Below are 25,777 nucleotides of genomic sequence, written 5' to 3'. Positions count from 1 at the left end.
AACTGTTGAGGTAACTGCACTAATAGAAAATATAAATCTGGGTATTGGTCAATTATTTTGTCACTCAAATGATTGTCAGTTGAGACAATATTGACCAGAGCAATTTATCTACTTGAGAAAGTTGGGAAGTTTTCTATTTAAAAGGTATCAGTGACTTTGCAGTGCGTTTGTGTCAAAACAGCTTATCTGAAACAGAAGCTCCTTATACAATTTAAAGGCTTTTAAGAAACTGTTTTCTAAGTGCACTGGTTTGTTTGTTTTGTTGGGTTTTTTTCTTATTCATCTTTGCTTTTCCTCCTTTTTTCTTTTCTCCTTCTGTGTTTTTATTGTTTGAACATGGAGGACAAAAGGACCCTGGAGGGCAGACTTAAAAGTGGTGTTTTGTCACCTTCACGCACACTGCTCTGTAGTGGAGGAAAAGACTTAGAGCAGCTCTCCAGGGAGGAGAAGAGGAAGAGTTTATAAATGGATTTTTACAAATATTTTACATCCTTCTTATCCACACGTACACACACAAAAAAATAAAAAAAAAAAAGGAGAGAGTATGATTCAATCATTTGCAAATTAACATGCATGATACATAAAACAGAGCTACCTTGCTGGGAAATTTCATCTTTAAAAGGCAAACTAACATGAAAAGAAACTGCAAGTGTCTGTCCTTCTAGAGGGGATGGCACCCCAAAAAGGAAACAAAACCTAACTTTTCTGGACTGGCACCCTCAGTAAGAATCCCAGTAGCCGTGAAAAACGGCAGTGATCTGGAAGGTCTGATACCCCCAGCACACATGGATGTGAATCAGGGCTACAGGTTCCTGTGGATTTATCTGTGGGCAAACCTGCTGTTCAGTCAGGGTAAGACATTTGTCTTAGCAGGCATGTTTATTGGGTGCTGTACATGAATTACTGGGTGAAGTTCCCATAGCTGTACTCTGCAAATTGATTGTGAACTCCCCATGATTTCATTTAATTTCTTATGATAATTTTTTTTTCTCTTAAAATCCCTACTTTCCAGAGGTAAGTATTTTAGAAAATGTCTGGTTATGTGTCTGTCTTTTCCTAAATTATTTGTAGTGTCTGTGGCTACAGAATCGAGTTTGTGAACATGGCTTGAGAAGATTCCTCGAGAAACAGAAAGACTAAATCAGCTGGAGAAAAATCAGGAAAATGTTTGTCAACACATTCTCACAATTTTCAATGTGTTTCATGACTTGTTAGGGGGAAGGGTTCAATTTAGATATTCACATTCCTGAATCTGGGATCACTGTGGGTAAACATCATAATATCTGGTGGCCTCAAAGTTTGCACATAATAAATATATATTAACACATAAACTTCTAAAAATAATGTCAATAACAAAGAGCACCTGGGTGAAAAAAAAATTGTCTTACTTGCATGCTGCCTGTTCAATGAATAGAGGAAGAATAACAGACTCTGTGGTGTCAGTCTAGTAACTTTTTTTTTTAGCTAGCACTAATTAATTTTGAACACAGAGGAAAAATGATTGAAGGGAAAGAAAAAAAAAATAAAACAAGCTTGGGAGAGCCTGCCTAAATGTGATTAACTTTCTTTTGTAATTAAATTGCTAAGAACTGACCTTAAGTGCAGTTATGTAGGCATATACTTAATTAATACACGATAAATAAATATCCTGATTCAGAATCTGACTTCTTGGTAGAGGACTAGCAGATCTCAGCAGACAAAGTGTTTGAAACAGTGAGGGAAAGAGGAGCGTGTTCCTTGGCTCTATCTGCCCTTTACATTTGAACAGAAAAAATCACAGGCCATAACTTCCCTATTTGTTGTTAAATTGTTGTGATCACAGCATCTCTCTGCTGGCCAAGTGGAGTGAAATCCTAGTAACATGAGTTTACAATACCTGGGTACACATCAGGGTGGGTCTGCATCTCTTCTCGGGGAAGATGTGGCACTGGTTTTGTTCTCTTCCCCCCCTGTGGCTGACAGAATGTAAAGAAATGCATCCTTCTGGCACCTCCTGACACTGGGAGAGATGTTTCCACCAGGGTGATTACAGACCAGGACTGCAAGATGGTGTGGTCACTCCCCATCTGTCCTGGGTGCTCAGAACAAACCAGGCTTGGCAGCCTCCAATGTAGTTTTGAAGAAAAAGATGGGCAAGCTGCAAGGACAAAATGGTAATACATTGTGTCATTAAGAGTGAAGCAGTTTGCTTTAAGTGGAGGGGAAAAAGGAGTTGAGTGGCTTACAGAATTTTTTAAAATTACATTATTGTCATAGGTTTTCAGATAAGAAAATGAGCTTTTTTGATTTCAAAGCCACATCCAGTCCTTTCTTGAACACTCCCAGGGATGGTGGCTGCGCCACCTCCTTTGACATCCTTCTCTAATACCTGACCACAACTTCAGTGCAGAAATCCTTCCTGATGTCCAACCTGAACCATCCTGACAGCTTGAGACTACGTCCTCTTGCCCTGTTGAACAAACAAAATTTTTGAAACAAAAAATACTTGAATTGTATCATATTCTAGGAAAAAGATTGCAAATACAGTTGCTTAAGTGCTGGGAAAATTCATATTCTTTTAGTCAGTGCAATGCTTTCATGAGTATGATTCTCATATGATCTTGATAGTTCAAAAAATGCTTGCTCAGGTTTTGTTGCTTTAACATCATATTGATGAAGTGTTTGAAGGGGTGTATCTCCTTTAGCTCCACAGGACTGAATTGGAAGTTGTCTTCACATTTTGAATGAAGCTTTGAAGAAGGTAAAAGGCATTGTGAGTTCACTCCAGCCTGCAATTATACTGCTGATAAGATGTTAATGAAGAGAAACGCTGAACAGAGTCTGCAAAGTAGTTATAATCAAGTCTTGTTGTAATTAAAATTGTCATCAAATTGACAAAGATTCTTTGTGACTTGTACTAAAACCACCAGGAAAGTGGAGCTGGGAGCATCTGTGCATACATTGAGGTCACTATTTGAAGCATTGCTTCTTTTCAGGATGACCTTTTCCTTAGGAAATCTTCCGTATACAGAGTCAAACAGAAAGTCCTGCTAGCCTAAAGCATCAAATCTACCTCAGGCCAACCACATCTGCTTTGAGAAAGTATATTATAAAATCAGCCAAGCACAGAGTGATGTTTTGCCTCTTTGCCTCTCTTGGCAATGCACAATTTTAGGACTTGATAATCAAGACTCTGTGCATGGGCCCAAATTTCTAAAACTTCTGCATTCTTCCAGACCAAAAAAGGAATTTTAGCCCACTTTCTGTGGGCTAAAATAGCTGCATGCTATTTGTGTACATATCTGAAAACATGTTTGTGTATTTCAGTCTACTGGGAAAAACATTGTTGCGTACACCGCTCACTTCAACAAGTGCAAGTTCTGATGTGTAACATCAACATTATGGGCACACAAGATATAAATCACATTAATGCAGAAGGGATCTCAAAAACTTTTTGAGCCTCTGTGAAAAAGTGCAATTCAAATAAAAATAAAAACCAAAAAACAGCAAAAAACAACAACAACAAAAAACTATGGTGATTTATTGGCAGCAAGGACCCAACCCAGGGAGAATGGAATTAGAAAATTAAAATATTTCACAAGGAATAGGACTGGATTTGTTTAGTATGAATGGTCAGGCTATAGATGACTATAGACTTGGAGATCTGACTGCAGTTTGTGTGAACAAGGTCATCTCTTTTTAGTATAATATTATATTTTTTTCCTTCTATCATTGCATCAAAAAGTAATGGAAAATCATTAACAGCTCTTTCACAGCCTTCAAAAGGTGTAACCACTTTTATTCTGCTGTAGAGGAAAACACACTATAACTCTCAGCCTTTCATCTTCAAGTATTTGCCACGTAAAAACAAGTTTGAAAGCAACTTAAATGTACAACACATCGTATAGTTATAAGCCAAAAGTAGAAATCCAACAGCCCAGGCTTGAGGGAAGGCTGGAAATAGCTCACATCTATTTCTATACATAGAACTTTTAGCATATGGCACATAACCTCTGAGTCAAAAAAGATTCTAGCAGGAGGTGTGAAACAACTCCTTGCTTCTGAATAGGGCAAATGCAGTGTGATGAGATTAAAAGGGTGATTGTAATATTATATGTCCCAAAGCATTAATAATCTGGTATTACAAATACTCCCTTGTAAATGGTTTTGGCATCAGCACTATTAAGTCTTAATCAAGGAAGAGGAATCACTAGGTAAACATTAGGAAATAGTGATCATGGATTGTTAGTAAACATGTGAATGAACAACATGTTCATACACATGGCTAGAGGTGGAATCTACACTACATTTCCTTGTTATTGTTATCATTTCTTTGCCTTTTTGACTGGGCATTTTGATTGTGGGAAGTGGAAGTGTGAATTCATTTTTCTGCTTAAATTTTTTCTTTGTTTTTGAGTAAAGTAAAAACCTGACTAGTAATATTTTGGAAAGCTTTGAAGTTTCTAATTACTGCTTGCAAAATTTTTAACACTTTCTTTAAAGGCATCACACATCAGTCTTCCTAGAAGTAAAAAAATGAAAAGGGATGGAAGAAAGTTCTGAATAAAGATGTTATTCTGTTTTTTCATGTATTATTTCTGAAACTCAATCTGGACTTGCAAAGAATGTTTTCAAAGTCTGAATTGTGCAAAGTGAGTTATTAAAATAATCAACAAAACAAACAAAGCCAGACCAAACAAACAAATTAAAAAAAAAAAAAACAAATCCAACCTTTTTCAAGCATCTAGTGAAAATGGCATTATGTTTTTTTTTCAGGATTGAAGGTAGCCAAGTAAAAGAAAAATAAAGGAAAAAGGAAAGAAAAAAGTGGGATGGTTCCTCAAGAAGTGAGACTGATGGGTGACTTTACAACAGAATTCCTTCCCTGCTCTGGTAGTGGCTTGTCTGGGCTTAAACATTCTGAAGGCTGTGAAAGATCAGCCACACAGTTTCTCAGCATGCACTGACTGAGCATTTCTGTCAGCCTGCACTCAGCTGAGAGGCATCTCAGTCCTGCTCACCTTCCTCCTCCTTCCTACACCACAGGCATGGGCGCCTTTGTGTCAGCTGTGGGTCCTTCCCTGATGGGGAAATTCTTAGTGGTCAGTTTAAGGCAGATGGACCTGTCCTTTAAACCACTGTGGCAATTGGAAAAGGAGGGTTAATCAAGCCTATCTTAAATTTTGCTTAGGAAGTGTAACTTATTTGTTTGGGCTTTAGGAACTGAACAAAAGAAACAAGGAATGGACTTTGTTCCAAACATGAACTGTGCTTTTTCATGGTGGTTGTTTTTCAGATTTTTTTTTTTTTTAATAATGGAATCACATCCTGCTTCTCCATCAGTGGTAGTTATTTTGTGCATTTTTGTCAATAGCTGTCAGGACCCATAGCATAGGTGTATTTTCCAACACCCCCTCAGATATACAAATAAAAAATTGTATTTCTGGTTGCCACTTTCCTCCATGCTGTGAGGTGCACAGCTTACTGTGCTACAGTGGAATGAATGTTGAGTCCTCACAGATAAAAGTTTGAATGCATAGCCAACAAAACCAAAATTATTTATTTTGCTTTTCAGAGTACATAACTGCATAATGCAAACCCATTCATTTTAGGGTATATAATCTGGATCTCCTAAAGTAAAGGAATGGCCAAGCCTTCCATGTACCATTCCCAATCCACTTTTTAGTGCTGCCCCTGGAGTTTTTTGTCTGTCTCTTATTTAAAGCAAGTGACTTTACAGAACCTGTTCTGTACCTGAGCCCTCTGAGGCTGGGCTCCAAGCAAGGACCATATCCATTCTTAGGCACGAGGGAAAAGTTATCTTGATGCAGTCAATGACATGAACACAGGGAATTGATGACTTGGCATTCAAGTGCCGAGTCATCAATCATAAAGAATCAATCTTCTCTCCCTGAGGAGCTGGCCCCAGGCAAACATAATTCTCTCTCACTGCCACAGACCTGATAGCTCTTGTCCCATTTGTAGGGATTGTATTTGTTCTTATTTCAACATTGATTCACTTGGCATTCAGGAGTATTTTCCAGATTCCCAGAAAATGTCACCTAATTCATCCTCTCTAAAAAGGGTGGTGATGCTTGTATATTAGAGGACCCTAATTCTTGGGTTTTTTTCCCTTGTAATGTTTTACACTCCAAGAGCTGAATGGAAAACAAGATCCTGTTGGTTCCTCTATTGCCTTTTGTGCATGTGATTTGAGGGAGGGGAGTGGTAGACTCACAAGGAGGGCTGTTAAAAGCTTTTGAGTGCTTTTACCTCAGTCAGGCTTTTCAGGTCTGTCAGCAGGTAGGTTAATCAGTAAGCCTTATTATTTGTATTCCAATGGCAACTCAGAGGCATTGGTCTGCACTACAACACTGTTGTGAGCCAGGACCTATGATTTCATTCCTTATGGAATGAAAGCTGGACCCTACATGCTTAAAGCTTATGCACTAGCATTAAGATTTGACTTCTTTTTTTTCTTTTTCTTCTTTTATATTTTTCTTTCCATTTCCTGGGGCACAGTGCCCTGGAAAATATCAGGATAAGTAAGCACACTGAATTCCAAGAATGTGGAGCGCTGCTCAGCTGCTACACTCATAGGACAAAGGAAAAAAATGGCTTTATGCATTTGTTTCTTCTTTTATTTTCCTTGCTATTATTCTTAGTCCTAGATGGGGATAAAACAAGCCAGATTCTAAACACCAGGATATGTAATTAGCTAATTATATGTTAAAGAGTGCAGTGCATTTACAGTGCTCTCTTCCACATAGGTTCTTCTTGTAACTCAGGACTTGAAATCTTGAAAGCTGGTATTTGGAGCTTATAAATCTGCATCAAATTTTTACTCATTGGAAGCAGAGCTGGTACTCAAAACCTGCTGGGGAGAGCACTTTTTCAGAAAATGCAAAACTTTTTTCGGTGTTCCTGCCATGCTGAGGTGGGGAGGGGACAGGAGAGTAAATTCAAACACAATTCCCAATCACCAGTGCACAGAAATTCAGGAGGATACATTTCTCTTTCCACTTGGCCTGACCTGATCTAACATTGTGCTACAGGCTAAAAGGGTGATGCCAACCATCCCCATCCCCTTACGTGAGTCCCAGAAATCAGAAATCATGCAACCATGGAGTGAGATGATGCAGTGCAACGTCTTGGCTAGAAATGATTTTGGGGAAAAAAAAAAGAAAAACCCTGAGAGTTTGATTTTTGGTCAGAGAAGCAAACTGATGAGATTCTCTCTGTAGTCACCAATGTGCTGAACCTGGAACGAGGATGTAGAGGATGGATTGATGGATGGATGGATGGATGGATGGATGGATGGATGGATGGATGGATGCATTCTCTCAGGCACAACTGGCATTAGATCACGAAATGACAGTGCCCATGTTCGAGATATTATGTAATCAAGACTGGCAAACTCATGGCTTTATAAGCAGGTTGTGTAAGATGATGCTCAGGGGATCACAGATCTTGAAATTTCAAACACTTCTGCCAGAGCTAAGCAATGAAAATCTTTTTTAAAAAGACAGTCATCCAAAATGTTATTTCACTCCTATCTGGATAGTTGGCCAGCTGTCTAATACTGTTCCTTATTTTCTACATTTCTTATATTTTCCATAAAATATTTTTTAAAATGTAAATATTTTAATTTTTAAAATTTATTGTTTGAAGGAATTATAGGTAATAAATAAATAATGATGAATTTGAGGATTTAAACTTTTGAAATAACCCTGACTGTTGTCATTTCTCAGAGTAAAATAAACTGAAGAAGAGCTAGAATCTTTTCTTTTTTAGGGGGAAAAGAAAAAAAAATAAGAAATTGTATTTAGTCTATATGAAATTCTTCTAAGGAGTATAATGTCAGCAACTTCACATTCAAAATTTAGCTCAAGAGGGACTTTCATAGCATAGGAAAATTATGTGGACTGTGGATATAGGTCTGAAATTCCCTTCTCACAGATAAACTGGGGTAATGATAGTAAATTTGCACCTTGCTGTTCCAGCACTAAATTTCTGGTCTACAGGGAACTTGATAATCATATTTAACTAGCCTAAAAGAATTTTTCATCCAACTGCTTTGCTTATCTGGAATAAATAATTAATAAAATCAGAATTTAGTGAAAAACTCTCATTTATTTTATAAACACAAGAGTTGTAAAATACATTTTTGTAAAGTTTGGGCAAATATCTTAATAGAACCTTTGAACCATCTGAGTTTTGCCCATTCTAAGCTTTAATGCTTGGGATAGTGACCAATGAGGCATAAAGCAAATCTTATTGCTTCATCAGATGGTGAGTGCAATTTATGATCTACTGACAAACCCAGAAGAGAATGCTGAAATATTGTGGTCATGCCTAATAAAATAGCAGGTACAGCCTGCAGATAGGGCAAAGACTGATCTCAGCTTCATGCACTAATCTCTGCTGAAGCCAATGGGAGTAACCTTGGCCTTGGTTCAACAAAATATTTAAGCACATGTTTAAGTATAGAACTGTGGCTGGAGTGACTGGGGGCTACAAATGGTGGAAAGAAGAAGCAAACTCTCAGTGAAACTGCCCCACTTCACTCTTTTGACTAAGCTCAAGAGGAAGAGCTCTTAAACACTGTTTAAGTTTCCTTTGTATTTTTTTTATCAGATTTGAAATGTTCTTAAGTAAATGCTTTAAACTGAGATTTTCCATTTAGCTGAATTAAGGTTTGAATAAAAAAATTTGTTCCAGAGAACTGGGACAGCAATGATTCTGCTGGACAAAGCAAAGCACATTAGATCTGTAAAAAGTGGGTTAATTAGCCAGAAAGTCTCCAGGAGACCCAGGCAGACATTCACAGTCCTTGCAAAAACAGAGATGCAGAGCCTTGCTGAGACAATGAGGGACTTGCTTGCATGATGAATCCATGATTATCTTTCTCTCCACACATTTCTGCTTGTCCTTCTCACCTAGGTTAGGAGAGCTCTTTTCAGAGAGAATTTCAAGGGCTGCTTTATTTGTTAGGAGACAAGGAGGCACTAATAAATTCCTCTGTGTGAGGTATTTAATTACATAATAATGTGTACACTAATCAAGGTAAATGTGTTTGTGAAAACACCTTGATATGGGAACAGTTAATCACCCAAGGCATTGCTTCTTAACACACCTTGGAAGTTAACTTAATTAAATTAATTAGAACAATGAAAAAATGAACTGTTTATTGGTCTACAATGGCCCGAAGCAAGTGCTTTTCCACCAATGTTAGGAAATCTCCCAGACTGCAAATCTTTTTTTTCCTTTTTTTTTTAAATTTTTTTTATTATGCACCTCTAGTTCTTGCTCTTATGGCAACCTGTGAGGAGCCTGAAAGGAGTGGGATTTTGAAAGGGGTGGCATTTTCCTCTACTGCCCTGGCATCTGAACTCCTCATCTGCAGGAACCAGGTGATTGGTACCCAGAAGTGCTGCACTTGCAGCCAAAATCCAGAAAATGAACACATCTGTGAGCTGATGTGTGCAACTATGTGCTAGCTGGAAAAGAGAAGTTAATACACTGGGGATGTGCTTGTTCATAGTCAAAAGCCAACAGAGATGTGTGAAAAGGCACCTTCTCACCTCTAGAAAGCTTTGGGTTGTCTCATTATCCATTATTGGTTTCTACTTCCAAATATTGCATCCAAACCAGCTATTTGCTGTCCTGTTTTTCTGGTGTACCTAGCTGGCAAATACAGTTATGTTTTGCCCCATGGCTTCAGCAAATTTTTGTTGACCACAGCTTTGACAGACATGCAGCTGGCCTGTAGGAACGTGGTTGTGTGTTAGGTTACACATGATGCTGCTGTTTGCTGTATGTGGATACCAAGGCTGGCTTAAGCTGCAGATTTGTATGTAATTTATCATTCTGTTAGGACAATACTGATGTGGAAAAAAAGCATGGTCTTCAATGCCTTTCTTTCCTTCTACCTTGTCCCCTCCTTTTAGCTCTGAAGAAGAAAATTCTTATATCTCTATGGAGAGACAGATCTATTAGATGAAATACATGGGTTTTTTGCTTACCTTAAAGCAAAAAGTTGCCTTGACTCAATTCCTGGTGTGGCCACACCAAGGTTTGTTTTAGTAGAGTCTGGGCAGGATATGCCACAAGAGGTTGAAGGAAGGGTTGGACGAGAATGTGATGAATCTTCTCATCAGGGAAAACATTTCTCCTGCTGACTTAAATCCTGCATGAAATCAATGCTGCAGCAGGTCACGCCGAGCAGGGTAAGCAGTAGGGTTGGAAACACATGAAGAAAATGGCTGTTCATAGATTTTGTCATGAAGTGACCTTTTAGAAATGACCTAGATCACTATTGTAGGGCACCCAGAGAGCCTGGTCAGGGACAGCAAGGGTGACTCAGGACCCTGACACCTGTGTCATTTGCTTTCAGATGAAGCAGGGGGGAAAGAGCTTCTTCACTGCAATGGGAGTTGGTATTTAAAGCAAAAGACTACTCCTTCTTTCTTCATCAAGGTCCTGGGTAGACTGTTTTAAAGTAGACGTATGAAAGTTATCACCAGTGCTCAGGGAATGGGGTAGGACTGCCTTGCTGTAGGCATTTCACAGACATTAAAAAAACCAAAAAACAGTAGGCTTTGCTCCAAATTTGTACTCTTAAGGCCAGCTGAGGTACTAGGTAAATTTTAAGGACCCTTCCAATCCTAGCCAAGATTCTTCATAAACTTGGGACTGGTTTTGTGTTTGCCAGTCTGAAGAGCAGAGTGGGACTGTGCACTTAGAGGTCCAGATCCGTCGGCTTTCAAACTTGATTTCAGATCTTGACAGGACACAAATGGCAGCTTCCACCCCTCTGTAAAAGCTCACTCTTTTGTATTTCCCAAGAGTCTAGTAGCTGGTGCAACTATTCATTCAGAGGAAAAACAGTATGTTCCCCCAAATTTTTGCAGATGCACAGCTGTATCCAGAAACAGGCTAGTGCTCTCAGCATGGTTTTGCATCCCAACCAATGTGCCCTACTGTTCAGTTTTGCAGTTTGATTGCAGACATATGTTCATACAGCCACTTTAGTCCCAGCTCTGGAGCTGACACCACCAACAGCAGCCCAAGGCTCTCTTCATCACACACTTTTGGTGAGTGCTGATGAGACTTGTGATATGTACAGCTTGATTTACTAACATGAGTCTGTTGGCTAAGTCATAGATGAAAAAAAATAACCAAAGCATGAAAAGCAACTGTGAAAACAGTGCTGGTATCTTCAGAAGTGACTAAGTATTTTGATAGACATTTTCTTCCTGAATAACAATAATTTCTGCCATTTTTTTGATTATCAGGACCACTGAAGTCATCTCAAACTAGGTTTAAGGTCTGAAACAAAAAGAAATAAGGTTTGTTAAGAAATAAGGACTGTGAAGAAATGAGATGCAATTGTGTTTCTGCCCTTCATTTTTCAGCCATGTAAAAATGTTTCATGTGTCACTGCAGTACCTCCCTGCTACTCCTCTCTGACCTGTATGATCCAGCCTGTCTTATCATCAGAAGTGGAACACAGCATGTGAAAAGAACATTCTGTAAATATGTGAAACCAGTGTTTTCTGCTTGCATTTCCTAATCATGCTGTTTGTGCAATCTCTATTTTCTCTTGTTTCCAGTTTTTCTACACAGGTGTCAGTTGTTCTCACTTTGCTTACTTGTTCCTTTCCCCCCCTGCTTCTTTATGTATGTTTTATTATCTTAGAATGTTTTTGATGGTTTGTGTACATGTGCAAGCATGTTAATAATTTTCTTGGGACTCTTTCATCAGGGACTATTATCACAAACCTATGTTGTTGCTATGTAACAAAGCTGTGCCACTTTTTTTTTAATCTCTGTGCTTCTTTCAAGTCTTAATTCTCTTTTTCTTCCAGACATTTCTCTCTTCCTTCCTCTCCCCTGAAGAAATCCAAAAGGCATACCCACACCCCCTTATGCACACACAAACAGAAACACTGGGGGGAAAAATACCCTTAAATTCCCCCCCATACTGTTTGGTGACTTATTTATTTAATTTCAAGGTCTCTTCTGAAGATGAGAAATAAGACACGACAAGGCATGTGTTATACCGAGATAACACATACCTTTGGGGAAGTGTGAAACACAAGGCAAAGAGGAGTGCCTTCAATGACCCAAGATGAGAGTTATCTTGTGGTAACACACACCTAGATGTGTCCCATTATGTCTGTGAAGGATGGGGACGCAGAAAGTGGAAATAAAAGAAATAGTAGAACTTAAATTCCTTTTTATTGTTGTTATTATTATTATTTTTAAGTTAGTCTTCAGCATGTCCTTCTATCACAAAAAGGAGAGAAGGATTCCAGCCAACAATCCTGTGGGACATCCATTATAATACAAAATAATACATGCGGAGATGATAAAGCCAGAAGGGACACTCACATTCACTCTTGCTGTGGATAGTTCCATATCGCAATTTATTAAATGTCACAGAGTTATTCAGCATTGAATTCAAAGTATTTGATTACATTCCTTCCCAAAAGGCATCCACACTACTTCTGAAGACATCAAAACACAGGGAATCTGTTACTTATTGGGTAATTTGTTCCTATAGTTTGTGACCCCTGCTATTAAAAAGTTGTGCCTTCCTAAAAAATTGATTGTGTGCCAGTTTGAATGTGTCCAATCATTCTTGCTTGTTCTGCCCTATTGCATAAGATTAAACTATATACTCTAACTTTCCTACCTGTGTTTTAATCTAGGCAACTCCTAGATTTCCTTTCAGAAAATTAAGTGAATTGATTTATTTTAATCCTTCATTAAGAATATATTTAAAACATTGCGATTATTTTTAAGAGTTCTTTGTCCATTGCTTTATGTCAGCAGCTTTAATTCCCATTATGGTTTTGCTGGTATAGAGTTAATTTTCTTCATAACAGCTGATGGGGTTGTATTTTGAATTTGTGCAGGAAACAGTGTTGATAATGTAGAGTTCTTGATAATGTAGAGTTCTTGATAATGTAGAGTTGTTGACTGTGCAACAAGTCCAGTTTCATTAATACTGAGCTTCTGTCTTGCAAAGTGTTCAGGGTCTTCTTTCTAAAGAAGGAAAAGAAATTTTGGACCTTCTTTTTCCAGGTATAACCATGTTACAGTGAATCTTCTATTTATTGGGCTGCCATTCCATGCGACAGACGGGTGATTTTTCCTGTTCCCATCCTTACTTACCAGCACGTCAATCTCTGTGCCATCTGCAGATTTTAGCTGTAGTGATTTCTTATTTACTTATTGATGAAAATATTGAATAATGCTGCACCAATTAATAAACCACATTAGAAACAGGTTGCTCCTAAATCCTGGGATCATGCAACATTAAGTACTGCATTTTGAAACCTTATAGTTAGCCAGTTCCTAATCCACTTAGCATATGTTTTATTCATATTGTATGGCAATAGTTTTAAAATTAAAATTTTTTTCAGTACTAAATTCAGTGCAAGCAAATGTTTTGTAAAAAAAGAATGAGATGAAAGGAGTCTTATCTTTTTTTATTAGACCTTTCAGCCATGCAGAAGTAAAAAAAAAAAAAAACCAAAAAACCCCAAACAATAAAAGCCAAACAAAAACCAAACAAAAGAAAATAAAACAATCTGAGAGGTTCAATCTATATTTATTGACTTAACAAGTGGCTCTTCTTTTTAAAACATGAGCTTTTGAAGTTGCTGGAATTTCTCAGATATTTAAAAAGAGTGCTGATCCAAGAAAAAGGTGAGAAAAGATTGCTGTGGTCTTTTCTTTAGTACATGAACTTAGCTGATACCACGTGCAAAACATTTCTAAGTGTAATCTTAAAAACAACTGTTTTCCTGTGTGACCTGGGTGAATTGAACTCAGTATTTGTTGTAGCAAATTGTGCACAATACCCAGTAGAATGAAATCCTTAGATTAATAGATTTTATGGCTGGAAGGGAACATTATGATTATGTGCTCTGACCTCTTGCATAGCGCCTGTCATGGAATTTTAGCCAGTAATTCTCACCTCAGGCTCAATATCTTGTGATGCATAACAGTCTATTACTGCAGCAATTGTTGGGCTTCTTTGGGGCTGCCTTCATGAGAGTCAACCCTTTTCAGTATCAGTTTGGCAGTAACGTGAGGGTGGCTATGGAAAGGGCTGTAAAATAACATGTACGTGAATGTTTCTTTTCTAAGGGAAGGTAATATATGTCATATCAATGTTCATGTATGGATACACGCACGTACATGGAATCACAGAATCATGGAACCACAGAACTGCCCAGGTTGGAAGGGACCTCCAGAGAGGATCTGATTCCACCTTCTGTGGGAAAGGGAGCCTAGATAAGATTATTTAGCATCCTGTGCAATTGCAGCTTGAAAGCCTGCAGTGAAGAGGACTCTACATGTCAATGTGGGTTTGTTTCTGAATTGCTGCTCTGACTGTAAAAACACGTGAAGGTGAAACTATTACCCACAGTACTTCCTCCCATTGCTGCTTGTCTTCTCTGTGTGACTCCTAGTGAAGAGTGTGTCCCTGTCCTCTTTCTGGCTATCCTTTAGGTGCAGGAACTCAGTGATGGAGTTGCCCCTGAGCCTTCTCTTTTCCAGGGTGAAAAGATTTAACTCTTTCACTCTTTTCTCAGAGGGAAGCTCCTCCAGACATCTGCTGATGCATATGTAGCTTGTTGTCCACCAGAACCTGCAGACCTCTTTTAACAAGATTGCTCCCCAGCCACAAGGAACAGAGCTTGTACTGATCTCCTTGAATATGCCAGTGTAGGACATCTATATTTTGGAAATATTGCAGTGGTATGGAGAGAAAGTGTGCTCTGTGCTCTAGCTGACTGCAAAGCCTGAGGAGTTGGTATGGTTCAGGGTATGTCTACCTTGTCGAGAGAGTTTGGATCAGGAGTGCATTTTGGAAGTGATCTTCTGGACCTTTCTCAATTATTACATCTTGCACAAAGTGAATTTGGAATGTCTGAACAGGATCTTGTATGGAAAAAGCTGATGTCAGTGATGAACTTTAATAAAATATCTAACATTCTCCAGCATCTTGGGTTGATGGGACCACTGTAGGGCTAGTATAAACTCAAAAAGCTCAGAAGGATCTATGCTCTGGATACTGGGCCCTCAGCAGCAGATGATTGTTTATATCTAATGAAATTGCATCACCCTGCTTGACTGTGTGAAGCTGTTCTGTCAGATTAAGGCCTGATAGCACTGACTAGCAGTTTCCTGGGGTACTCAGAAACTTGTTTATAATAAAGAGAAAAATGAAATGGTAGGGGTCTTAAAAACCCAGAAAAGAATGAGATTTTCAATCTCATGGTATGTTAAATTCATGATTGCAGCAGTCAGTGACAGGCCCATGTGGAATGAATTTCCAGATTCTCTGTTTCTTGGGATGGTGGGGCAGCCATCCAAGCTGACATCCATGTAGGTAGTCCCAACAGCTCATTTCCAGATCATATGGGCCTATATTCTGAATAAAATACATACACTAGGGGCCGAATGGGAATTTTCATGCTGTGAGAAATGTCTTTGTGAGCCAGACAAGGCTTTGAGCACTCAGTGGGACCAACGCACCTCGTGTAACATACAGATAACTGCTAGCAATTTTTCTGAGTGCCCTTCCCTCAAGGACGATAAACTTGTTATTTCTTCGCAGAGGGAAAAAACACAACAAATGCCTTATATACTCGTTTTTCAGTTCTTCACTTGATTTGCAGGGTGCTGGTCAACATGGCAGCCTTTGCAAATATGAACAATGTTAAAACCAGTAGGGATGTAATGAAGTGAGTTCTTTAGCCTGTAATAGAAGCAGATTTTTATACCAGTCCTGCCAAGGGCTCTCACCATGAGTGACATGCTCAACATTAACTTGTATTCCCAGGTACATAATACTTAAATTCTTTTGAACACACTGCTGGAAACAGGCATGCTAAAGGAGTTGTCATTCTACTGCCTAATAATGCCATATCCATTATTATCTTCAAATGCCCCCTTTTAGAACTTTGCTGATCCCATTGGATATTCTGGGTAGCTGAGTTTTCAAAACATATTCATTTTCAGTAGAGCTCTATGCTCTGTTGATTGGCTGCCTCCTTTCCTGATCACGCTGTGAACTTTAGTGGATGAAATTTTATACATAATCACGCTGTATTCTTTGCTGATTGAGCCATCTATTATCACTGTTTATATAGCTATTTCATTCTGCATTTGGCAGTCCAGTTTCAAGCTTGTTTTTCCCCCAATATATTATGCAAAATAAACTGAACAGGAATTACAGTATTTCCAACCTGCTGTGTCTTCAGAATCTAAGATAGCAAAATGCTTAGGTTTTCTTTCAAATAGTAGGATAAATGCTTCCCTAAAGATTGAAGCTGCTGGTTATGGAAAGCTTGTGCCACTTACTATATGCAAAATAGGAGGATTTACAAAGAAACTGATTGCATCTTTATTTGCTTTATCAAAGAATCTAAAACCATAGCTGAAACTATAGAAAATGCACTTTAGTGATCTTAAAACAAATGATATCCCCAACAGATTTGTCGACAGCTTAGCACATAAGCCCTGGCTGCTGAAGAAAAAGCATCTGGAATTTCTGCTGCTAGAATATGCACCTTAATAAGGAGAAGATTCAAAAGTTCAATTCCTGAATTGTAGAGCTTGGTCAGCGGAGTTTTGCAGCTGAACAAGTGTTGTCTGTGCAGCTGGCTTTGCCAAAAATAAATAAATAAGGGGAATGAATAAACCAGAGCTCAAAACTATGAATCTTCCCTAATAATAAAATATGCAAAAATGATAGTAAACTCTCTCCATTTATTAAATTAAATTATGCATCTCAATCATCAAAGTGTGCAACAACTTCACTCAAGAAGGGCGTCACTAAATCAGGGGAAGATACAGCCCAATCAGGAAAATTTAACAACTCCATCATTAAATTAGGCAACACTATCAGAACTAAGGTAAATAAAAAGGAGATATACTGTGCAGGCTGATCTTTTCTGGCCAGAAAACTGAGAGGGAGACTGAAGGCCACCATTTGATAATAAATAGGGCAGTCTTCACAGGGTGAAGACTTCTAGGAGAATGCAAATGATAATTGCTTTAATAAAGTCACTGGAGCTGAGTCCATTCTTTTAAGGTAAATACCAGGTACAACTATTGTCATGTGACTCTTTCATTGTATAATACTAGTTCCTTTGTACTCTGATAAACAGTACGCTATAAAGACCCTACTCTAATAGGCAAACATGGAATTGCAGTTAGTTTTTTATTGGTGTACTAATCTTCTTCTTGCACCTTTCCCCAAATAATTTTCTTATTATTTGGCTCAAGGGGAAGAAGAAGGAAAGGTGAAAAAACCTTTGGATCTACAAAATTCAGTATAAAAACTGTCCACCAGAGATAAAGAAAAAATTGTCCTCCATGCTCAAATGTTCTCTGCCAGCCTTGCAACAGGCAGTCTGGAGTAGGTGTCAAATTTGCCTACCGGGGCTAAAAGCTATGAGGGGAAAGATCTGAATACAAAAATAAAAAAATAAAAGAAAAGGCAAGTGAAGTGGTGATTCCTGGAAATGAACAAAAACATTGATATTGGTTTGAATGTGAGAAGAGATATTCTATGCAGAACTTGCTGATAGTTTTTAGTCTCTAATCAGGCCTGTTGCAATATAGTATATTTGGATGACTTGTGGGTCATTGGATATTGCAAACAGAAAATTATATAAATAGATAGCATGGTATTTTGGCCCTTGTGTAGCAAAAAAAAAAAAAACAAAAAACCAAAACCAAACCAAAACAAAACAAAAAAACCCAAAAAACCAAACAAACAAAAAAAAGCCCCAGTGCCTACAGACTGTATTGTCAGTAAATATGTCAGCCTTTAACATTAATTTCTAAGCTAAATCTGACCTATTAATTATTGCTGCAAAGGGGATATGACTGCAACAAAAGAGGCAGCCACTGCCCTGGACAGTCTTCCACCATAAAGATTAGATGAAACAAAATGGAGATATGAAGTGATCAAATGCCTAAAGTGAGGGGATGTCAGCATGAAACCTGCTGAATCACACTGTCCTGACTTGATCACAAACTTCCATAGTTCTGCCTTCCCTAACCTGTGTCGATTGTGAGCTGTCAGCCCTTGCAGATCAGCATCCTGTCCATTTGTGAGGCCTGGGAGCCTGGATGTTTACCCAGGGCCTTTGGTGGGTGCATATGAGTTTTCCTAGCCTGTGTCAACATGCCATTGCTATTATCTTTGCCTGTATCAAGCAGGCTAAAGGCAATCTGTTCTGAAATAGTGTCTCCATTTTGCTGGATAGACATATGCTTAGTCAAATCCTTGAGGAAAGCTGCCACTAATGCAGTGTATGGAGGGGCTGGAGTTACTGAGCATTACAGGTGTTTGTTTAACCTTGGCATACATGGGAAAACTGTAATGATTTGTTTTGTACCTGAAGGCCTAGAGAGGATTATGCTGCCTGTCTACTGTCTGTATGTGAGGTGTGTGAGCAAGGAAACTTAAAAGACACAGCCAATTTCTGTGCTTCATCAAGATCAAACATTTCCATTAAAATACTAACTTTTAAACACTAATATTAGTCAGAAATAATTATTGAAGATTTCTCCCTGTGGCCAATATATCCTTAAGCGAGACGAGGTAATTTCTGCTGTTAGTGTTCTGAGCATTATTTTTCCAGCTTTCTTCTCTAGCAATTCTTTCCAATACATTCAGTGCACTTGAAAATCAGATACTAATTTAAAAAGCCCAGGAAGGAAGGTACTAGAGAACACTGAAAAACATGGATATACATAAAAATGTGCTCACACACACACTCAGAGGCAATAAATGCCCATACACACACAAGCAAGCAGGATGTCTCCTGAGGCTTTGTATTCTTGATGGTTCCATCACTTGTCATATTTTACAAGTCATGGGGCCATGAGGAAAATACATACACAGTTTAAGTTAAGTTGCCACAGACTGGCAGACGTCTGAAGGAGCTGTAGTTTCAGAAGATGACAAGGGTTTATGATACAAGGGAGTTTAACAGGGGTCTGGAAAGTAAAACATCCTTTCAACATCTTTGTGCTTCCCACGGTAGATTACCATTCTGCTCCCAGCAGGATCCATAGGAGGTGAAACAGCCAGCACCTCTGGGGCAGGGCTGGGTGCCCACAAGTTATTGATTCACCAAACACACAGGTATGTGCTTCAGAGCCTGCTACTTCAATAAGAACCCAGCCGTTATTGAAGCCAGTGGCTCTGAAGCACATGCCTGCATGCTCTGCAGGGACAAAACCTGACACTGATTCGGATACACACGCAGACACCTTAAATTAAAAGTCCCACAAAATATGGACACACACATTTCGCCACTTTATCATGCCCTGAAAATCACGGCATTAAGAAACAGAAGAGCTTCTTTATAATGTTGGATAATGGATGGAAAGGTAAAATATATATGATATGACACAGTTTTATCTGAAATTATTCCTTAAGGAGCATTTGGACTTTACTTAATGGTGCAACTGCTTGTAATAATAAGATTTGGAAATTTGTTTATTCATTCACTTACTTATTGGAGGGTATTATTATTTAATTTCTGAAGTGTCACACTAGGGACACATAGGATTGGGAAGAATTTTCCCATTTTCTAGATGAGATAGGAGGGAAATTTTATGTGTACAGTGTGGGAAGGATACTTTAAAAAGTGTAAAATGTTTCATTAAACAGAAACTTACCCCAGCTGTTCATTTCATTTTTATACCTCACAGAAAGGAAGCTGCTGCTGATAGCTGTTCAAGGCATCTGGTGTCTTATTTGAGGTAGTTAGTTGCGAATGGACAATCATACATGTCCCTGTGTTGGGGAGACTTTGTAAACATTCTTCTAACTGGCTCTCAGCACTGGAAGCATCTGCAGACTTTTATAACCCTCAGCTCACTGCAGTGGCTTAGTCCTTTGTTACCATTAATGAACCATCAGAATGCCATTAGTGCCAGGAGAGAGAGTACAATTCATCTCTCAAAATACAGGGGTTTATGTATGAGGTGGCCAGTTCAGGACTGCCTTACACTCACTGGGCAGAAGCACATTTAGATCATGTAGACACATAAATTGGTGCAGTAGACGCCTGCTTTTTTTATTTTAAATCAATGCAAAAACTCCACCCTAACAGGCACTTGAGAAGGAAAGGGTCAGAGTCAATGTTTCAATGAAATCTCTTTGAGAGGAATACAAACTCATTATCTTTCCTTTCAGCCTCTTCTTCTTCCTGCTCTTCCCCTATATGCACCCCAACTCCCTATTAAAAGGGAAAAATTTTTGTATTAAGATGTGATGAACATTTTGAATGCTCTTCTTTATTACCTGATGGATCAGTTTATATACTGATATAACTGGCACAAGCTCTCCCTTTTATTCAGGACTGAACATTTTTTCTTAGAAAATTACTTAGCTTATGTTAAACCCTTTCAAATTAAAAAAATAATAATTGTACTAATTTTTGAGTACTCAAGTTTGTTATTATCTTAGTATAAGATGTGTAATTTTAATGTCTTCTGCATTCAGGTGTAGTATGTTAAGAAAGCCTTTTTTAAATCAGACAATGCTCTGAAGAGTAATTTATTATCACAGTACTTCAGAAGATGCTTCTCAGAAATACAGAGTAATTTTTAAAAGGAATAATTTTTCATATAAAGTCTTATTTGACCATGTGCCTTCCACTATGAAAGAGCGCAATTACTTTATTTTTTCATGTGACTTGACTTCAAACTCTCATTTGAAAATATTACTTTTACAAAGTATGTGTGCAATTTCTTTAAAATATCTTGTTAAGATGTTTCTTTAATGAGAATCTGCATGCAAAATTTATACTGTATGTTACTATCATTAGATATATATAATTGGCCAAGTGCAAGGAAATGGAAAATGAATTTTTTTTTGATGGCAAGATACATGTATATTTCCAGGTGTAAAGTATTTAATCATAATAATTTACACCTGTGTAATTGTATTGCTGAGTCAAACAAACAGTCTTGCAGTAATTGAAGATTAAACTTTCTATTTAATTCTAAATATCTGCATTATCTGTTCAATTTTCCCTATTATTAAATGTTTTTAGGACAGTCCCTGTACAAGAAATCCTTTTCACATAAGTACTTAACTCTAGTGTGTAAAGAATAATACACATCATAAGATGCTAAGGACAATATTTATTTCACATACTGTTATTGTCAAAAAATTACATACTTGGTCCAAGGCAGATAACTGGACCCTTTTTATATTCAGTGGAGAGAAATGGGCACCTCAGAGACTGATTTGTCCTGTCTGTGTCAGACATCTGGCTTAAGTTGGGACAAATCACTTCTTGGAGTTGTCTGTTTTTCTCTGCTGACTGCAGAGAGACCCTAGGTGATTATTTTCGGCCATTCACCTTTCAGACAGTGAAGGTTAGTTGAGATGAATCCTATCTCTAATTGTGGAAACCCAGATGGCAGGGAAGGAAAAAAAAAAAAAAAAGAAGATGAAGCAAAAGAAACAAACCAACAACATCTAAAATATGTTTCTTGCATTTATGTGTGAAAGAGCAGGCACAGACTGGACTTAAACCCAGAACATGCTGTGTGCTCATTATGGAAAATCCACAACAAAGAAATCCGTGTGCTTCATGTGTGTGGATGTGTGTAAAGGGATTAAGCAGTTTAACACATGTTTGTGCTTCCAAAATATCTTTTGGACTGGACCCAAATTAAATTTACCCAAACCCAAACACCTGTTTAAGGCTGTGATGACACTGCCATATGGTGGGTCAGTTGCTGCACACATGCAGACATGATCAGTTTTATTTGGTCAGTTCAAGTAATAATACCCCAGGCACCCTCCCTGGCCCTGGAGCACGGTTTTGGCTCATGAGATCCATGAGATTCACATCTCTGCTTTCCCAAGGTATCTTGGGCTACCCGACTGAGGTACAGTAACATCTTGTTTTGTAGAGTTTCCTGAGGTCTGCCTTATGCTGCCACAAATTTTTTGGCAGCACAGGGGGAAAAAGCCTCACTTTCCACAAATTCTTCCTCGGCTCTACCTCTGCTTCCATGCTTCACCAATATCAGTGTGGTGCTCAGTATAATCTCACCTGAATGTCCCTAAAACCTGAAAAGTAACAGTAAATACTTACACATTTTCAAAGCTCGGGGGTTTCCTTTGTATTGTTTTAGGTCCTTTATCAAAGCACAAAGGAGGCAGAATGTGATGTCACATGCCCACCCTGGATGGCTATGTCAGGCACTGTAGTGTGATTTGAAAAAGAAAAATAAGAAAGGAAAAAAAAACAGAGAATATCAAAGCAATTGGCCTTTTTAGAAAAAGAGTTGTTTCAGCAATATTTTTAAGAAAAATACTATAATTAGAAATCTTGCTCCTCTTAGACCATAATTAAATGCAAACACAATTATAAAATACTTAAAAATAGGGGAAATTATTTAAAATCAGTTAATTCAGGATTTGGAAGTAATTTGCATTTTACAGTACCAAAAAACCCCAAAGACAACCTTAAGCCAGAGTATATTTCTATTGGTGTTTTTATTAAGCACTAAAAAAGCTGGTTTTCAAAGACAAATTAAGCTGTAGTGAAATACATTTACAATACAGTGATTACATTTTTTTTCCTGAAAAGTATGGATATCAGAGCAACATAGTAAAACTCCTTATGTTTTGGTGGCTTTCTTTGGTTTTTTTCTTCTTTAAAATTAAAAAAAAAATTAAAGTAGATTTTAGACAGGTATACACAGTATTCCACCTGTGAAATGCCTGACTCTATGAACTGCTGTGAGTGGATCCAAATTAGTGTGTAAGAGTCTTTCAGACTCTCTTGACTCTCTTATGGGTTCATTTGAAGTCACATTGATTGCAGTGTGTGATTGTGATACCGGAACAATGTGCACTGATAGCATTTTAATAGTTTTTTCTGTGTCAATTTTAATAGTGAAACATGAATTTCTTTAAAGTCAAAACAAGATTTGCCACTGACTGTTTCAGCCTTCAGTCATTCAAGTGAACAGTTACCTATCTGAGTTTAGGATTCTCTTACTTCTCGTTTTAGGATTCTCCTTTCACCAGAAGGTGAAAATACTCATGGCTTTTGTCTGCTTTGCTGATCATCAGACAATTTGGACATCATTCATGGGGGTTAAATGTGAGATTTCCATCTGTGTTGGTCACCAATGATCCCTTGCAGCCAATGGAAAGAAGGAGAAACTATTTGGTCACAGGCCATCTCATACCCTAAAATTGCTTATTTCTCTACTAGACTGCACAAAAGTTTAAGACAATTGAATTAGTGTTTGTTTATCAGGTTTAGATTACTATAATTACACTCAGTGAGTCCTACCTCTTCTACTGTCTCACCCACTGCACTCCAAGGTGACAAGTTTCTTTTCCCAGCCTTGCTGGCTCTGTGCCAGTCATCAAAATTGATTGAAACTTGCTCAGATTTTTTTTGTTTGTGCATATACAATATTGATAAATGGCCACAGGGGAGCCATATGGTACAAGAAAGCTGTGGTTCTAGTGGGTTGGTTTGGACTCAGTTTGACTCTATAGCCCTTTAATAAAAGGTTGAGAACTCAAAATAAATATCCACTATGGAGAGTTACTAGAAAATCATTAATCAGCTCCTTGATGAGATATTATCTTTATCTATAATGTCTAATAAGGTAAACAAAAGAAATCGGTGTAAGGAAAACAGGTGGTGTTTAGAACCTGATGGCCACAGCATAGACACTTCAAGAGTGTTTGCCTTGGGTCAGCTGTAGTCTGAACCCACAGACTGCAGGAGTGGTGCCTCTGAAGATCTCCTGGAATATCCTCTGGTCCAATTTAACCTAAAAGGAATAGTTGCCAAGCTTCAAGACTGCCAGAGAAGCCAAACCAGTGCACGGTAAATAAAGACAATTGGGAAATTTGTTTTGGAAGCACAGTTCTTGCCCAAAGAAAAAATCTGATGTTAATATGTGTGATTTGGGCTTATTACTATACAAACTGTGTGCACTCACCTGCACTCAAGACATTTTGTAAGTTAACAATGTAAAGGCAAGAATTTTATTGGTGAAATACTTTGTTATTAATTTCTCTAATCATAAGAATGAGTGTATTAATGTAATCTCAACTGTTTGCCCATTGAAGTTATTATATTTTCCAGAAGAAAATCCTTTTTGTTAAGAAATCTGATTACATGTTTGAATTATTGACCTTTTTTTTTGGAACACTTTTTTATTTTTTTTAAAGATGCTCATTAAGATCTTTTGTCTAGAAAACAAGTGTGTTTTCCTATGCCATAGAGCAACCAAATTCTAATTGCTGGCTTCATTATACAGAAAAGTAGAAGTGTAACAATCAAGAGCCTTATTACACATACATAATTGAGTTTCATTGCAACTTATGAAAACATAAACTGTCTTAAACACACTTGCAGAAAATGTTGCATCATCAAATCAACACTTTTATTATACAAAAGTAATTGTGTTTAAAGACACCAAACATATGTTACATATACAAGAGAAAAACACCACAAACAGAACTCTAATACAACTCCAAATTTTTTAACAATTCCCAGATTTTCAAGAGTTGTATTTGTTCCGCCTTTTAAATTATTATCCCACAAAGTGAAGGTAGGTGGAACTCTCACCAATGAAACAGAATTCAGTTGCTTTTGGACAAAGGCATTTGACCATAGTGTCATTTGATACAGCACATAGGGTTCATTCAGAGGTTTGCAAGGTAGACATCTGCAGCTGAGTTTATTGTTTAACCTCACTGACTATGTTAGTACTTGAAGATAAACTTTTAGTACATGTGCTCCATTTCATGCCTATTTCTTTCCTTGCAGTCAAATGTAGATATCTGCACTGCATGTCTCAAGCTAGATGACATCAATCCATCTTTTATCTCCCTTCAGCATGGATTATTAATATTGTTTGACCTGAGCACATTCTGTCCACATCCACTTTTGTTGCTGGACTTTCTTATAAAGAACAGGCATTTAGTGTGTTGTTAGCACATCTAGTATTAAATTTGTGCTTTGATATCCTGTTTTCTGCCAAGACAGGGTTAAATTTTTGCAATACATAGGAGGGGATATGGTCAGGACACCAGTATTATTTGATACCTCCACATGTCATTGCCAGGAAGAGGGAATGGGAATGGTACACTCACTTCCCAGGACAGTGGAGTTCCCTCCACTCAGGAAGAATTGGAGCATGAAAGAGCCAATTGACATTTGCTGATTGTTATGTAAGGACTTTCCCTGTAAAACACTTCGTCTTACACCTTTTGTTATTAATATTGTTCCTGTTACTACTGGTTGTCTTACCTCCTTGCTGTTTCCAGTAAATTCTTCTTATGTTGCCCACAATCTTTGTCTTTTCTGCTTCCAGTTGGAGGAGGAGAGGGAGTGAATGGCAGCAGATTTTAGTTGGTGTTTAAATTGGAAAACACCATTGCTACACCATGACGGCCTACACTGACACCCCATGTGGGGCACAAAACAGAGATAACAACTGATCTGCCCAGAGCAGAAGAAAATTTGATCTAAGCATTTCTGTGTTATGCTGGTCACAGTGTTGTTTGTTCTGCTCATGTGGGTGAGGTACCTAAACCTGGACATACTTCCATATGCCCAATATGTGCTCCTGAGATGACCTTTTTGAGAGCAGGAAGAGGGATCAGGTTTTCTTTATTGAAATAGCAGCATATGGCACAACAAAACCAAATGCAATGCGGATCATGTGGGATGTATATTCAGGGCTGCTCTCC

This window comes from Zonotrichia albicollis, chromosome Z (assembly GCF_047830755.1).
Source record: "Zonotrichia albicollis isolate bZonAlb1 chromosome Z, bZonAlb1.hap1, whole genome shotgun sequence".
Classification (NCBI taxonomy): Eukaryota; Metazoa; Chordata; class Aves; order Passeriformes; family Passerellidae; genus Zonotrichia; species Zonotrichia albicollis.
The sequence above is the reverse complement of the archived record's forward strand: the minus strand, read 5'-3'. Positions refer to the sequence as shown.